This window comes from Enhydra lutris, unplaced genomic scaffold (assembly GCF_002288905.1).
Source record: "Enhydra lutris kenyoni isolate GAN:26980312 unplaced genomic scaffold, ASM228890v2 scaffoldscaffold27, whole genome shotgun sequence".
Taxonomy (NCBI): Eukaryota; Metazoa; Chordata; class Mammalia; order Carnivora; family Mustelidae; genus Enhydra; species Enhydra lutris.
This window is the reverse complement of record NW_019154111.1, coordinates 8,770,407-8,785,627: the sequence shown is the minus strand read 5'-3', so window position 1 is coordinate 8,785,627 and position 15,221 is coordinate 8,770,407.

Genomic DNA, 15,221 nt, shown 5'->3' with positions numbered 1-15,221 from the left:
ATGTTTAAATATTTTATTTATTTATTTTAGAGAGAGCATGCATGCATTTGCCAGTGGGAGGAGGGGCAGAAGGGGAGGGAAGGGGAGAGGGAAAGAATCTCGAGTAGACTCTGCACTTAGTGTAGAGCCTGATGCAGGGTTCAGTCTCATGACCCTGAGATCATGACCTGAGCTGAAACCAAGATTTAACTGACTGAGCTACCCAGGTGCCCATAAAAGAACAACTTTTTAAATAAAATTTCAAAATAAGTGTTTTTAAAGTGTTATATTAAGACATGTAGTGATAAATCTTAAAAGACAAAGTATCCAGGGTGCCTGGGTAACTCAGTTGGTTGAGCGACTGCCTTCGGCTCAGGTCATGATCCTGGACTTCTAGGATCGAGTCCCACATTGGGCTCCCAGCTCCTTGGGGAGTCTGCTTCTCCCTCTGACCTTTTCCTCTCTCATGCTCTCGCTCACTCATGCTCTCTCAAATAAATAAATAAAATCTTAAAAAAAAAAAAAAAGACAAAGTATCCAAAGATTAAATAAGTTGTAAAATAGGATAAGAATATAAATAGAAAATAAAATAATAAAAACAGATCCAGAAAAACTGACTAAAACAGTACATATCTCTGTACATAATACACATATTTTTAAATTTATAAATATTTATATATATACATCATATATTTATCTCAGTAAAACAAACCAAGAACTAGAAGAGAATAGGGGTGAGGGAATGAAAACCAGGGCATGACAGGAAGCCAGTGAATAGCAACAATTTTGTGGTCAAGACCCTTTCTCATAAGTGCAAGGGCCAAGCAGAATCCCTGGTGGGGAAAAAGTAGGGTGGTGTGAGACCACCCAGAGAATAATCTGGCTCCTGTTGGGGCCAAGGGAAGGCTACCCTAAGATGGGCCACTTTGGCATGAAGAGTATTTTTGAATTAAAAGCAATTAAAGCCCAGCCGATTCAGGAAAAACTCTTTACCTCTCCCTCAACTGCCTAAAGATCATTTAGATAAAGGATCTGCTCCAGGAAGAGAGCCATCACCATGGAGAAGTATATTATGATATGAACTAGGTGTGGCAGACAGGGAGGAACATAACAAGACCAGTGTGGTCGAAGTCCTCTATGTCTAATTGTGTATGAGTGGCCCAGCAAACCTGTGTTTACCAAACATTTATTCTCTTTCATCTTCCTGTGTATGTATTGCATTCCTTGCCTTTAAAGTCCCAAATCTGTAACCCTTCTCCTTAGTTTAGGGTTATCTATATACCTCATTCTGCCTTGCTGCCTTTGGGATCTCATGTCTGTGTGGATACCCTATACTTAAGAAATTAAATCTGATTTTCTCCTATTAATCTGTCTCATGTCAATCTGATTCTTAGTCCAGCTGGAAGGACCTTGAAGGGCAGAGGAAATTCTTCCTCCTCGACAGTTGGCATAGTCAGTAGGATAACAGTCCCTGGCTTGACATGAATCAAACTGTCTATATCCTCTTCTCCCAAACCCCATTAAACACCTTGAACATTTCTCATAACAGTGTTGGTGAGACACTGCATAGTTGAATATATGCTGCTTTGATCTCCAAATGCATAGGCATTGTATGGCTTTGTTTTCAGACTTTTCTGAAAAGTGGTTATGCATAAGAACATAAAGTATCTGATTAATGAAAGCATTCCAATCCCAAACTGTGTTGATAATGAAGTTGTTTACAAAGATGATGAAACTGACACATAAAGAACAACTCCTCAGTATAATAATCAGCCTAGCACCACACAGAATCTACGGTATAGTGCACTGCCTTTTCAAAAAGCATATGCAGCAAGTCTTGTGAACAAGAACTATGAAAAATGAGAGCAATTTGATCCACTAATTAGAATGCCTCCATCAAATCACAGTGGCTCAGCTAAGGTCACGTACCACTTGCTTGCATTTAAGGAGGAGAAAGGTTTGCTGTTCTATATTTTCTCTTATTTATTAATATGTGAAAAGCTCCCAGTTTTTTACGAACCCCAGCAGTTGTTGGCGTGAGAGATTAGTTCAACAATTTGATTAGGTGAACTCCAGAGCATGTTAAACTAGAATCCTAGACACTAAAGCCCCAAATCTAATTTCACCCTAGCTTATAAGGTTCTCTTGAAAATTCTATTATCCTAATGCATACCTCTAATTCTCTAACTCCTATAAGGAACAGTAATTTCTACCAAATACAAAGTCAAAAATATCCTCAATTGCCACTGTGGAATATTTAAGTTTTATATTTACTGGATCTCTGAGATTAGGTGCAGAGATCTAATCTAATATTTCCTGAGGGGCACCTGGGGGCTCAGTTGGTTGAGCATCTGGCTCTTGGTTTCCACTCATATCATGATCTCAGGGTCATGGGATCGAGCCCTGCATTGGGCTCCCGGCTCAGCACAGAGTCTGCTTGTCCCTCTCCCTCTGCTCCTCCCCCTGCTCATTATCTCTCTCTCTCTCTCCCCATCAAATAAATAAATAAAATCGCTAATATTTCCTGAAATTGCAGTACTTGTAAATTGTGGCAAAATTCTTGCTCTAACCATGAGTTCTGCTAAATAAAGATTTTGCTTGGGCCACTAATTTTACCTAAATAATAAATCCACTTGCTTGTAATTGGGGCAAGTTCTTAAAAACCCAATTAATATGTGATTTAGAAAGCCAGACAAAAGAAAGAAAAAGAACAGTAAAGGCAAGGAAAGGCATTCTGTTTCTCTATAGGTACAACCAGGAGTGATTTCTGGTCTCAGTATAGACATATTTTCAAAAGATAATGCCAAATTATCTTCCAAGTCGGCTATACTGATTTTCAGCTCCTGCTGATACTCCTTGTCCAGACTTGCTGTTTTCTGACTTTTCAGTGTCCATCTGATGAAAGTAACCTGATCTGTCACTCCACTTGTAGGATGTATTACCCTATTAGGAGTGAGATTGCCCATCCTTTCATGTCTAGGGGCCACTGGGTGATTTTATTCTGTGAAATACTGTTCATGTCATCTGTTCTTCTTTTCAGTTGTCTTTTCCATACTGATTTTAAGAGTTCTTTATAAATGCTGGCTATTAATCCACTGTTAGTTGTATATATTACAAATATGTTCTCATTTGCACCCTGCTTTTTCTCCTTTCCTTTTACCTCCCTCCCTTCCTTGTTACTCTTACCCCTGATATATCTATGGGTTTGGAACAAGAGGTGGATCTATCCATATCATCTCAACCCATCACATCAGACAGAAATTCCTGGTAGACTCTGCCTCTTAAATTTTCCCATTCCTACCATTAGAGGCAGTTTTTCCTAGAGAACTTTTTGAAAAACAGACAACTCACTTGACATGTGAATTATCCATTTTCATTTTTAAACTGTGGAAGTAAAATAATTTTTATTGTTCCCACTGAGTAGCATTTGGAATCAAACCAATTTCTAATATTCCTCTATAATCTTAACTGGCTGAACACAATTTATGGGTAATTGCATCATTTATGGGCAACTTGACAGCTGCTATAATGCTCAGAAAATTTTAACAACATTTGTTAGAATTATTTGCCTAAATGGCATTCCGAGAGTCAAAATTTTCGTTTTGTTTCTAGTTTTTCTTTCTCCAAAACTCTTAATTCTGCATGAACTATAACATTAAATCTACAAAGATTCTTGTTTTCACTTCTAAGGTTATATCTAAACTCTGTTTCAGTGGATTGCCAATTCTCTAAGGAGAGAGACCGTGTTGATTTTGCTCACTAATATATTCTTTGTCCTGGGCCACCATACCTGGCACACGGTAGCTTGTTTTTATAAAATACTTGCTTAATGAATTATGTGAATTATAGATCCACAAAAATTTGGTCATATATCTTTAAGAATCTAAAGCTGTTCACAGGCTGTGGACCCATAAATCTGCTTCAAGGCATGCATTCTAAGAAAGAATTCTGATCAATGCAGGCAGATTTACATACAAGGATCTTCGTTCAGTCACTATTGATAAGTAACTTTGGAAACATAAATGTGAAATGTTCAACAATAATGAATTTGTTGAAATAGTTATGGGACATCCACAAAAGAATGTCATGATGTCATTAAAACTCATGTTTTCAAAGATTATAAAAAACACATACAAAACAGTGTTAAGTAAGTAACATGGAACACAGAACTGAATATGCACTGTGATCCTAATTTTGGTGTGTAATATGCAGGCATTGAGAAAACTGGAAAGAAATACAGCAATATTTTTCAGTACCTGTCTTTGCGTGATGGGATGGGAATCACCAGTTAAGTAGGACTACTACAGTAGACTGGAAACACCTTACAATTAGTACCAAGGTTTTTCTTAAAGGAGTTTAGCACTGCGCTTGTGAACTGTGGTATTCAACAATTAGAAAATGCACTTAAAAAAACAGTAAGAAGTCTTAATCCTTTATAGCCCATTATCAACTTATCACTGATCATGTCTTCTAAAATTTCATTTATCATCATATATTTCTGCGAGCAGACAGGTGGCTGGTGGGCCACACTAGCCACATCCCCCACAGGCATTCTGGGGCCTGGAGATGGCGGAAGCTCAGAAGCACGTAACACATGCTTGGCCAGCCTTTGATCGCCTGCGGTCTGCCACAACAAAGTGTTTTTGTGGAATTTATGCCTCAGTTGTGTGAAATGAACTCAACATGCAGAGTGTGTGAGTCTTTGATTTGAAATATATTTCCATTCACTTCTGGTGGGAGGTTGTCAAACACAAGGCACTAAGCATGCTGAGCTCTGCAATGGCTTCCATAAATTATCTCTGGTGATTGCATTTTGGCTACTTAAGGATGACTGGGAGATTTGGAACATATGTTTTCATTAAGAAATATTCTGATCTTGTCATATTACCCAGCTGACTGCTGTTGAACAAGAAATGCAGCAAGACTGGGAGGCAAACCAAAGAAAGGCTTTCATCTGGGGCCCGAGAATTGCACTTTGGGAGACACAGAAGAGCAGAAATCAAAACTTTGTTCCAGAAGCAGGGAGAGAAGAGCCGGGCTTATAAAGGCAAAGAGGAGACTCCCAGGAAAGCCACGTAAATTTTTTGTCAAGAATTGTGATTGGTGTTGACAAGCTGAAGCTATTCTTATCTGCACGTCGTTGGTTGCTAAGAGCTATCACTAAGCAAAGAGTCGGTTTCTAAGTAGAAGAAAAAAAGTTCATTTCTTGACACACGGCAGCATTGCTGGTGCTCCGGGGTGCTTGTGGTTTGGCAGCGAACTATCTTTTAAAGTTTATCTTTCAGGTGGGGATGTGCATAAACTCAGCTTCCTTAATGGCTCCATCTTAAATTGCTCTCTTGGCAATACCGACTCCATTTTGCTGTTTCTTTCACACAACTAAGATCTGATCCTGGGTGGAAAGTGTGTGACTCTCAGTGGCAGCTAGTTGTGGGGTCTGCTTCTTCATGCCTTCCTGGGCTTTTCAATTAGAGATCACAGGTCCTCCTGGCAGAAATGATGAGGAACTTTGGGAAAGTAGGAAATGTATTCCGGTTTCCTCAATAGAGGGGGTCCGAATGAAGTCCAATGGCTCTCAGAAAAGATCTAAAATTCCTATAGCTACCCAGGAAGGAGAAATCCTCCTTATGGGACCAGAGTCGGGTGTGAATGTAGTGGCAGAAGCAGAGGGGTCCTGAGACCACACTGGGCAGGAGCTGCACCCTGCTCTGACCAAAGTGGTGGTTGCGGTGAGTCCTCTCTAGAATGTGAGGCACACAGAAGGCTCTAAGCCAAGCCCCCATTCCTCCGCCAGACCCAAGGTAGGAGAAGCGAGATCCGTTCTTCCACAGAGCCCTGATCTGCCTCTGCCTTCCCATTCCTTTCCTTCATTGAAGCCTTTGTGTGGTTTTAGTTACCTGTCCAGGCCCCGTGCTCCCCAACCTGAGGTAAGCTGAGCAGGACCAGGGAAACGTTGAGAGCAACATAGCCAGGGGGAAACCCAGACAGTGTTTCCAGGGCAGGCACTGGAGCTGCAGGGTCACCAGGCTTCAGGAACCCCAACACCCAAGGACGAACAGAAATCAGAACCCCCTCATTCATTCTCTAAACATCACATAAGCTTCCTGGGTCTTTGTTCAACTCCAAGGAGATGCGGTAGCCATAGCCAAGATGGAGAATGAGACCCCACCAGCCTGACAGGGTGGAGGCTGGGAATCAGTTAAGTCCATTTCTTTTTATCAATTTTCTGTGACATCGCTTTCACAATCCAGTTTGTGGTTTAAAATTCATACCCATTACCCTCACAACTGCTAGAGTGGTAGGGAGTGTGGTTTTTCAGCACTGATAACAGAGTCAGGCTTCCCACAGATGTCAGGGAAAAAAATCCAAATCATATCAACAAATATTTGATCCCAACAAGGCAAGAAGCCTTTTGTCTTCTAGCCCACGACAGCGAAGTGCTGATCTTATCACTGGCAAAATACCTTCTGTCACTGTCGCTGCCTCCATTTTCTGTTGCCCCTAAATGCCACCCATGGTTATCTATTCTACCAAGTAGGCCCCTCTTTACATAATTAACAACCTTCTGCAGTGGTTAATGGATGAGGAAAAAGCTCTCTAAGGAGCTGATCCTAATTTATCCCATGTCTCCTACAGGAAGACACGTACTTCTGTGCCAAAAGTAGACATGACACGATGGGGAATTTACACATGGCCTTTATGCGGTAATTTACTGGCAAACTTGGGTATATATTATTGTAAACTGCCGCATCCCATGTGATTACAAGATTAAGAAGGAAGGAGTGAATTGCTAATCTTGTCAGTCCAACTGCTTTCTTCCTCGATAACATTTGTGTTATTACACTGGGTGATGAAAGATTGTAATTGGCTGTTGACACTGATTGAAGGAAGGAGACTTTTTTGTTTTGTTTTAAAAGGAGAATTAATTAGCTTGGTGAGGGAGGTAACGCGATTCAAATCTGCGGCTCTCCTCGCAGCTGCAAAACAGAAGTGAACTGTCAAAGAGTGTTTTCATCTCTTTCTTCCCCACCTGTTTTTCTCCCTTTGATGACATCTTTTCCTAGATTTAACACATTTAAAATGCGCCCACCAAAGAGAGAGAGTGGGGGGCGGGGGATGGGGAGCCTTCAAGAGAAAAAAAGAAAACGCAGCTTTCGGGATTCACACCAGAAATCCTGTGAATGTGTGTGTTCATTTGCATGTGTCTAAGCAGTGTTGGACGAAGATGCCGGAGACAGACGGACTGAGCCAGGCCAACTCCGTCACTCAAGTCGGCCTACCCCCGTAACCAACACCTGAGACGGGTCTCCTGTGCGGCAGCCGGAAGGAAAGCTCGTAGGTAAGTAGACACATCCTGGTTCAGGCTCGAGGTTTTGGAGGAGCGGTTAAAACCTGTGGTCCTACTGGGTGTTGTACATAAACAATGAATCTTGGAACACTGCATCAAAACTAATGATGTATTTTATGGTGACTAACATAACACAATAAAAAACAACAACAACAAAACATAAAACCTGTGGTCCTACAAGATGCTGTTTCTGCTGGAACCAGCGACCTATACATGGTCCCTTTCTACCCCCAGAGAGAAAACACAGGACCAAGAATTGGCATGGACGTGAAATGGATTCACACCCTCACCCTCACAAAGCCCACTTGCAAGATGTTTATTCCTTGTGTCGCACAACTTTAAGAGCTGCTGGTCTAGGAGTCTGAGATTCCAAGAGAGGAACGTTTTGTACCATGGGATGCAACAAAGCTTCAGGTGGGGAAGAAGTTGGGATGGCCACTTGGTCGTTTTGGCTTCTTGGAGCAACAGGCAAAGAAAAGGACCGCGGCCATTGTTTGGGGGGAATTTGGCTCCTGATTATGAAGGGGAAACAAGAGTCTGGCCATACTGGGAGGAGAAAAAATGTTTGCAAGGCAGGGCACTCCTTCAGGACCCTTCCTGGTACTTAAGTGCCCAGAGGTTCAAGTTAATGGAGGACAACACCACCGGTACAGTAAGGACTTCATGATTAAAGGTCTGGGTCATCCCACAAGCTAAAGACCCTTGAGCAGCTGAGAAGCAGGCAGAGGGCAGAGGGCACGTAAGTTGTAAACGCCAACTCTGGCCTCACAGACAGCTGTGAAAATGAAGACCATCACGAGCCTGCCTCTTTTCTTCCTTGTGTTGTTATGAATATATTAGTAACATTAGCAAATTACTTTTATGATCAGTGACCAATCCCACCCCCTCTTCATTTTACATAAGACACGGGATGGTTGCCTTAATTTCTAGTTTCAGGCTCCAGGACCCGAAAGGGAATTGCTGCTGCCCTGGCTGGGGTGTTCGGATGAGACGTGGGCATCCTACTCGGCAGAAGCCTGCTGCCTCACTCCACTGCTTGTCTGGACGTTAAATATTGCTGTTCAATAGTGCAGCCTCGGGGCTGACGCTGCTGGGTTGCCCCTCTAATTTGAATCTCCGCCCCTGTACCGGAGGGTAGGGGAGTCTCGGAATCTACATTCCCCAGAATATTTGCCAGCAGTGTTGGGGGACAGATTCTCCAATGGCATGTACTGGTGTGATGCGGGGGGCAGAAATGAGAGGCATATAACAGGCCCTCTGGCAACGGCGGGCACACAGGCGGCTCCCGCGGGCATGCCATTGTTTAGAAGCTTCCATTGCTTTCGTTGAGGACTTTGCGGGACTGAAGTAACCCCTGTGTGCCTACCTCCTGTGAAAAATAAGCCATCAGGTTAAGTTACTGTGGCTTCGGTCTCTATGACAGGCAGTTAATCCTGATAATATTTGTAGAAAAAGGATGACAGTCGGGTTTTCATTTTCTGATAAAATTACATATGCAAACATATCTGCAGAGACCACTGTTTTCTAGAATCTAAATTTGAGCAATACTGTAATATTGATTCTTGTGTGAAAGGGGGTTATTAGACAACCCAGTGGATAATGGATAGTGCATTAACTGCATTTGTGCCAAAGATAGTGAATCGTTGAAAATGAAAGCTCTTGTAATGATCCTTGTATAATGGTTGAAGGTTTATTATCAAACTATAATTCAGGGATGGCATGTATCCAGGTAGATGAGATATCAGGATTTAAATGCTTTTGGAGACAGGATGTGGAGAAACTAGAAGAATGGTTAAGCATATATTAAATATTCTGTAAATTACAGCTACTTAAGCAAATTGTTGATAAAGGCTTTGTGATTTAATTTCCCCAGTTTCCATACTGCGTATTTGATATTATTGATTAACCTGAAAGTAATGTGATTCAGATACAAGGTAATGTGAACATTTAAGAACCAGAACCATGGGGCGCCTGGGTGGCTCAGTGGGTTAAGCCTCTGCCTTCGGCTCAGGTCATGGTCTCAGGGTCCTGGGATCGAGCCCCGCGTCGGGCTCTCTGCGCAGCGGGGAGCCTGCTTCCCCCTCTCTCTGCCTGCTTCTCTGCCTACTTGTGATCTCTCTCTCTCTCTCTGTTGAATAAATCAATAAAATCTTAAAAAAAAAAAAAAAAAAGAACCAGAACCATTTCAGAGGGCTGTTTTGCTACTGACTTTCTGGTTTTTCTTTTCTTGTTTGCATTACAGATCATCAGCTCTCAAAGGGAAGGCAGAGAATAAGATCTGAATTTGAAGACAAATGTTAACATCACAGCGAGAAAACCAACTCAAGAAAAACTGCTGGTTTTTAGCATAGAGATCTATACCAACCGGACTCTTACCAAGAGTTAAGAGCTGGCATAGTACTGTGATTAATAGATTCTGGAATCAGTCTTCATGGGTTCAAATCCCAGTCCAACACTTAAAATTAACTGAGGCATTAGCTCCTCTGTGCCTCAGTTTCCTTATCTGTGAAACTGGGATAATTTTCTAACTTCTACGATTTGTCATGAGGATTAGGTGGAGCAAAGTGCCTCACACATGATAAACATATGTATACTATTAGTACCATGTCACTCCATTTAATTGCCGGAACGAAATCCCAGCTTGCAACCATGTTAAAGACGCTGGGAAATTGACACAGATGTGTGGCCTTCGTGAAAGGAATATGTTCATGCAGTAAACTTCATTTGAAGCCGTTACAGGAAATAATAAAACTCCGATCATTATCATCAGAAGCTCCCTTAGCTTCGGAACGCATCTGTGTACCAGAGTCGTGTGCAATAATGAAGCCAGATGCGAAATTCTTGACGTGCTGATTAAGAAACAATCACACATGAACATAACTTAATTTTAATGATGGGATGATTTTATTAAGTTAATTTGCAGATAAAGAACATCACTGAAAAGCTGTGACTATTAACAGATAGTTGCCTGGCCAGATGGGCTTTCTTTTTCTTTTAGGAGGTTTTGACATTAATACACACTCAGTTCATCGATCTGTGCTTTTTTGATGGTTGCCTGAATGCTGCACAGAAGACAGAGACGGGGAAATTGGATCTTTTCTGACATCCCCCTATGTGCTTGAGCCCTTGTGAATGAGGGAAATCTCAGACGGAGACACTGCTGTGTTCTCTGCAATTACACTTCGCTGCTGGCCCTGGGATCACAGGCTCGCCTGTAGAAGACCGCTCCGCGGGTGAGATACACAATTTGCGAAGATGTTGAACTAAGCCATGATTTAGTCTCCCAGAGGGTTTTTTCCTTTTTGTAGGCTTGCAGTCCATCCCATCTTAGAATCCCCCCTCCTCTATGCCTGTATGACTTGAGCATGCAGGGGCTTCAGAGGTAGCCAGAGCCAGTCCAGCATTGCATCTGAGGCTTAGGGCCAGTTGGGAACATCAGGCCCCGTCCTTCTGATAAGGCTGTGCTGTGATTTTTAAGGAGACCAATTTTAATCATGCAAAATCTCCCCTTTGTTTTTTCTTTCAGTGTTCCGGATGGAGGGCTTACCGAATAACATTAAAAATAGATTAGGTGTGGCCAACTGCTTGGAAAGATGCTTTCAGGTTAAGATTTATTTAAAAGCAACAGATCAGAGATAAAGAGAACTGGCCATTGCAGCATTACAAAAATCAATGTGTCCCTGTAAAGCAAAGAGGATTTGAGAGAGTGGCTACGGCAACTTACTGCCAGGAGCCTTTAAAACCTCCAAAAGTAGACTGATCTTCCTTAAATTTCTGGAGTAGAAGCAGACCTATAGCCCGAGAGGTGGTTTATGATTGATCCGGCTGCCAGGCATTACGAAGACAGGCTGCTTACAACCGTTTGCAGTAAAATGTACCACCGCCGCCACTACACGAGGTAAAAATTGAGCTACTGAAACAGCACACAAGCACTTGAAAGGTAACAGTGATGGGAAACACCTGCAAGAAATTTATCACTTTTATTAAGAAACAATGTACAAATTCAAGAGAAAAACCAGGTGTCTCATCAGTTGTTTCAGAACGCAGAAAATGACTCTTTATAAGAATCATGCTAAAAAGACCCATTCAGTGTGGCAAAACAATTTACTCTACAAAATTTCCCTTTCCTCCTTAACTCTCTGCTCAGATAACTCAGAAGGCTGGAAGCCAGTGTTGGATAGTCACAGGCTCAAAACCCGAATATGAGCTAATGTATCTTAGCTGTTCTACACACCCTACGGCTTCCCAGCCTTCTCCTCCCCGGGGTCTTTGATCTTAAAGCAGGATCCTCAGTGAAAAGCTAAGAGGCTGGGTAAATCAAATCCCCGCTGTCCCTTCCCACCCCTCCTCCACATAACTGGTTCAGAAATCCCACTTTAAAAACCATCCCCTCTTGGGGAGGATGACGCCATTCCCTGGATGAGAGCAACTAGCACAGAAATGACTTGTGCGTGCAAATGAGGCACAGAGTGCCGGCTAACAAGCCCTGCTGCTCTCCTTGGTTCCCGGGCATCTTCTCACATCTCAAAAGATATAAATAATTCAATAGGCCAACAGATTATTACAACCTTTTTTGGTTAAAAGGTATGGACCTGATTTCTTTTAAATGTAGCCCAAGCTTCCCCTCCCCCAGATGTCTGGAACCCTCGCAGCCTGCCTTACTTGATTCAAATTCAAGATCGTAGGTAGAGTGGTTAGCCATTTAAGTAGGCAGAGCTTAGGGGAGGTGGCTTAACACGGTACTAAGCATAGACAGACAGACAGTGAGCTCCAGGCATCAGCCAATACCAGCTCGGAAGAGGTAAGCTCCACCCCGGGCAGTCTGCTTAAGAAACGGAGAATCTTGGGTGCCTGGGTGGCTCAGTGGGTTAAGCCACTGCCTTTGGCTCAGGTCATGATCCCAGGGTCCTGGGATCGAGTCCCGCATTGGGCTCTCTGCTCAGCAGGGAGCCTGCTTCCCTCTCTCTCTCTCTACCTGCCTCTGTCTAGTGTGATCTCTCTCTGTCAAATAAATAAATAAAATCTTTAAAAAAAAAAAAAAAAAGAAACGGAGAATCTTTAATGCTACCCTGAGAGGCCTCTCTGCACCAAGCATCAAATGACACAAGGTGCTAAATACAGAAGGCTCTTCCCCACCCCAGTGCCAGCAATCCCTTGTGTGTGTCGTCTATCCGTTCTTAGAAATGTTAGAAATCTTATAATTGAGTCTCAGAAAGGTTTCTTCTTATTTGCTTTCTTGCTAACCAGCTAATGAAGAGCAGAAATAGGTATCAGGAGCCGATGAAAGGTTTCTCTGAAACTTGATGGAAGCAGAGATCTTGGCAAGTGTTTACTTAGTTCCTTAACACAAGTCAGACACTAGGCTGTGGCTGGCGCTGCAGAACAGAGTGAGATGTGATCCCTGGTCTCTCTCTTCTCTGCAGTGTCTACTGTCAGGAAGCTGCTGGAAAGAGAAAGCACACTACGAAGTCTCCGCCCTAGCTCTGTGCGTACTGAATGTATCCCAACGCTTATGACTAGCTTCTACTTACAAACATTGTTTATACTCATTTTGAGATGTCACTTCAATCAGTAATAATATATTAATGGATTTTATCTACATTGATAGTTGTTTCAACCTGAGACTGAACGGTCATAGGTAAGATCTACTCCTATTTTTCCGAATAAAGTTCTTGAGACCAGAATGCTTTCTTTATCTAAGGGCTGAGTTACTCATAATCCTATTCACTCCCAGCCGAAGAGAAACAAGCTACACCAAATGTCAGATCTTGATTTCTGATCCCTTTGATAGGGATCTTCTCACTGTGTATTCGTGCATCTGCCCTGGTCTTTGCCATGTTCCCCTGCAGGGGCCAAGGTCAGGCCCCATAATGTACCACAGCGGCATACTCATTATTTTGAATTGAAGCTACTTTGGGAACATGTGCGAGGACACTCAGACCCTCCTCTGTTCTCCTGAAAGCAGAAAATAAATCTCCCATATGAAAGGTACTCTCTCTCTACACTAAGAACTAAGAAGACATCCCTACACTGCAGATAGGGACTTTAAAGCCAAGAAACTGTAGAAACAAACCCTGTTTCTTTTTTACTAATCTACTACCTCAACCCAAATTCCACTAAGAATTTCCTACTAAAGCTCCCAAATACCTATTTTCTTTATCCTGTCCATTTCTCACAGATTTATTGTGTCTTTGCCTAAATTGTATAAAAACTGCCTGCCTTGCTCATTTATTTCTCAGTTTCATGATTGGGTCTCTGGGTGCACAAAATAAAATGGTGATTTTTCTCCTGTTAATCTGTCTCATGTCAATTTCTTAGTCTAGCTAGAAGAATCTTGGGCAGAAGAAGAAAATATCTTCCTCCTCTTCAACTGGAATCGTTGACTGCTTACACTTCCACTGGATACTTGGCAAGAAGATTCTGCAGCTTTGAGATCTTAGGACGTCTGACAGAGAGCTGGTAGAAGGTAAGATTTCCGACCCCATCAGCCTCCCAGAATCTGTCTACAGAGTTCAATGGGATGAGAGGGGTGAGAACTTTTTATTTCTCTTTCTAAATTTTGCTTAGCAAGAGAATATATTGTGGAACTAGTTCCTGGGGCTTAGCTACTTGTCATAAAAATTTGGTGAGGTACTCCTGGTTTTACTGACCCATTTGTTGTGTCACCTTTTTTTAAATCAATATTTTATAGTTTTCAAGTACCAGTTTTTCACCTCCTTGGTTAAGTTTAATCCCAGGTATTTTATTCCTTTTGGTACAATTATAAATAGGATTGCTTTCTTAATTTCTCTTTCTGTTATTTCATTATTAATGTACAGAAATAAAAGATTCATGTATACTAATTTTATATCCTGCGACATTACTGAACTCATTCATTAGCTCTTAATAGTTCTCTGGTGGTGTCCTCAGGGTTTTTATATATAGTATTATGTCTTCTGCAAACAGTGAAAGTTTTATTTTTTCTTTACCAATTTTGATGCCTCTTATGTCTTTTTCTTACCTGACTGCTATGGCTAGGACTTCCAGTACTATGTTCAGTAAAAGTGAATTTGATTGACATCCTTGATGTCAACCTACCCAAAGAGTAGACTGACATCCTTGTTTTGTTTTAGATCTTACAGGAGAAGCTGTTAACTGAAATTTTCCTCACCGAGTATAATTTTAGCTATGTGTTTGTCATAATGGTCTTTGTTATGTTGAGAAAGGTTTCCTCTGAACCTGTTTGTGTTAAATCTTGTCAAATGCTTTTTTGGCATCTCTGGAGATGGTCATATGTTTTTTAGACTTCATTTTTTTTTTTTAAGACTTATTTGAGAGAGAGAGAGAGAGAGAGAGAGAGAAAGGGAATCCCCACATACACTCCCTGCTGAGCATGGAGCCCAACACAGGGACTAATCCCGGGACCCCGATCATGACCTGAGCCAAAATCAAAAGCTAGACACTTAACCAAAAGAGCCACCCAGGTAGGTGCCCCTAACCTTCATTTTGTTGATGTGATGCATCACAGTGATCGATTTGAATCGATATTGAACCATACTTGCATCCCTGGAATAAATCCCACAGGATAACGAATTGTTAATATTTTGTTGAGGATTTTTGAATCTGTGTTTATTAGGGACATTAGCCTGTAGTTTTCTTATACTGTCTTTGTCTGATTTGGGTATGAGGGTAATGCTGGCCTTCTAAAATGAATTCAGAAGCTTTCCTTCCTCTTCCTTTTTTGGAATAGTTTGAGGAAAACAGGAGTTAACTCTTCTTTATTTACTTAATTAGGAGTCATTTATTTATTTTAGAGAGAGAGAGAGGGAGGGAGAGAAGCAGACTCTCCACTGAGGGGGGTGCCTGACATGGGGCTTGACCTCACAACCCCAAGATCATGACCTAAGCTGAGACA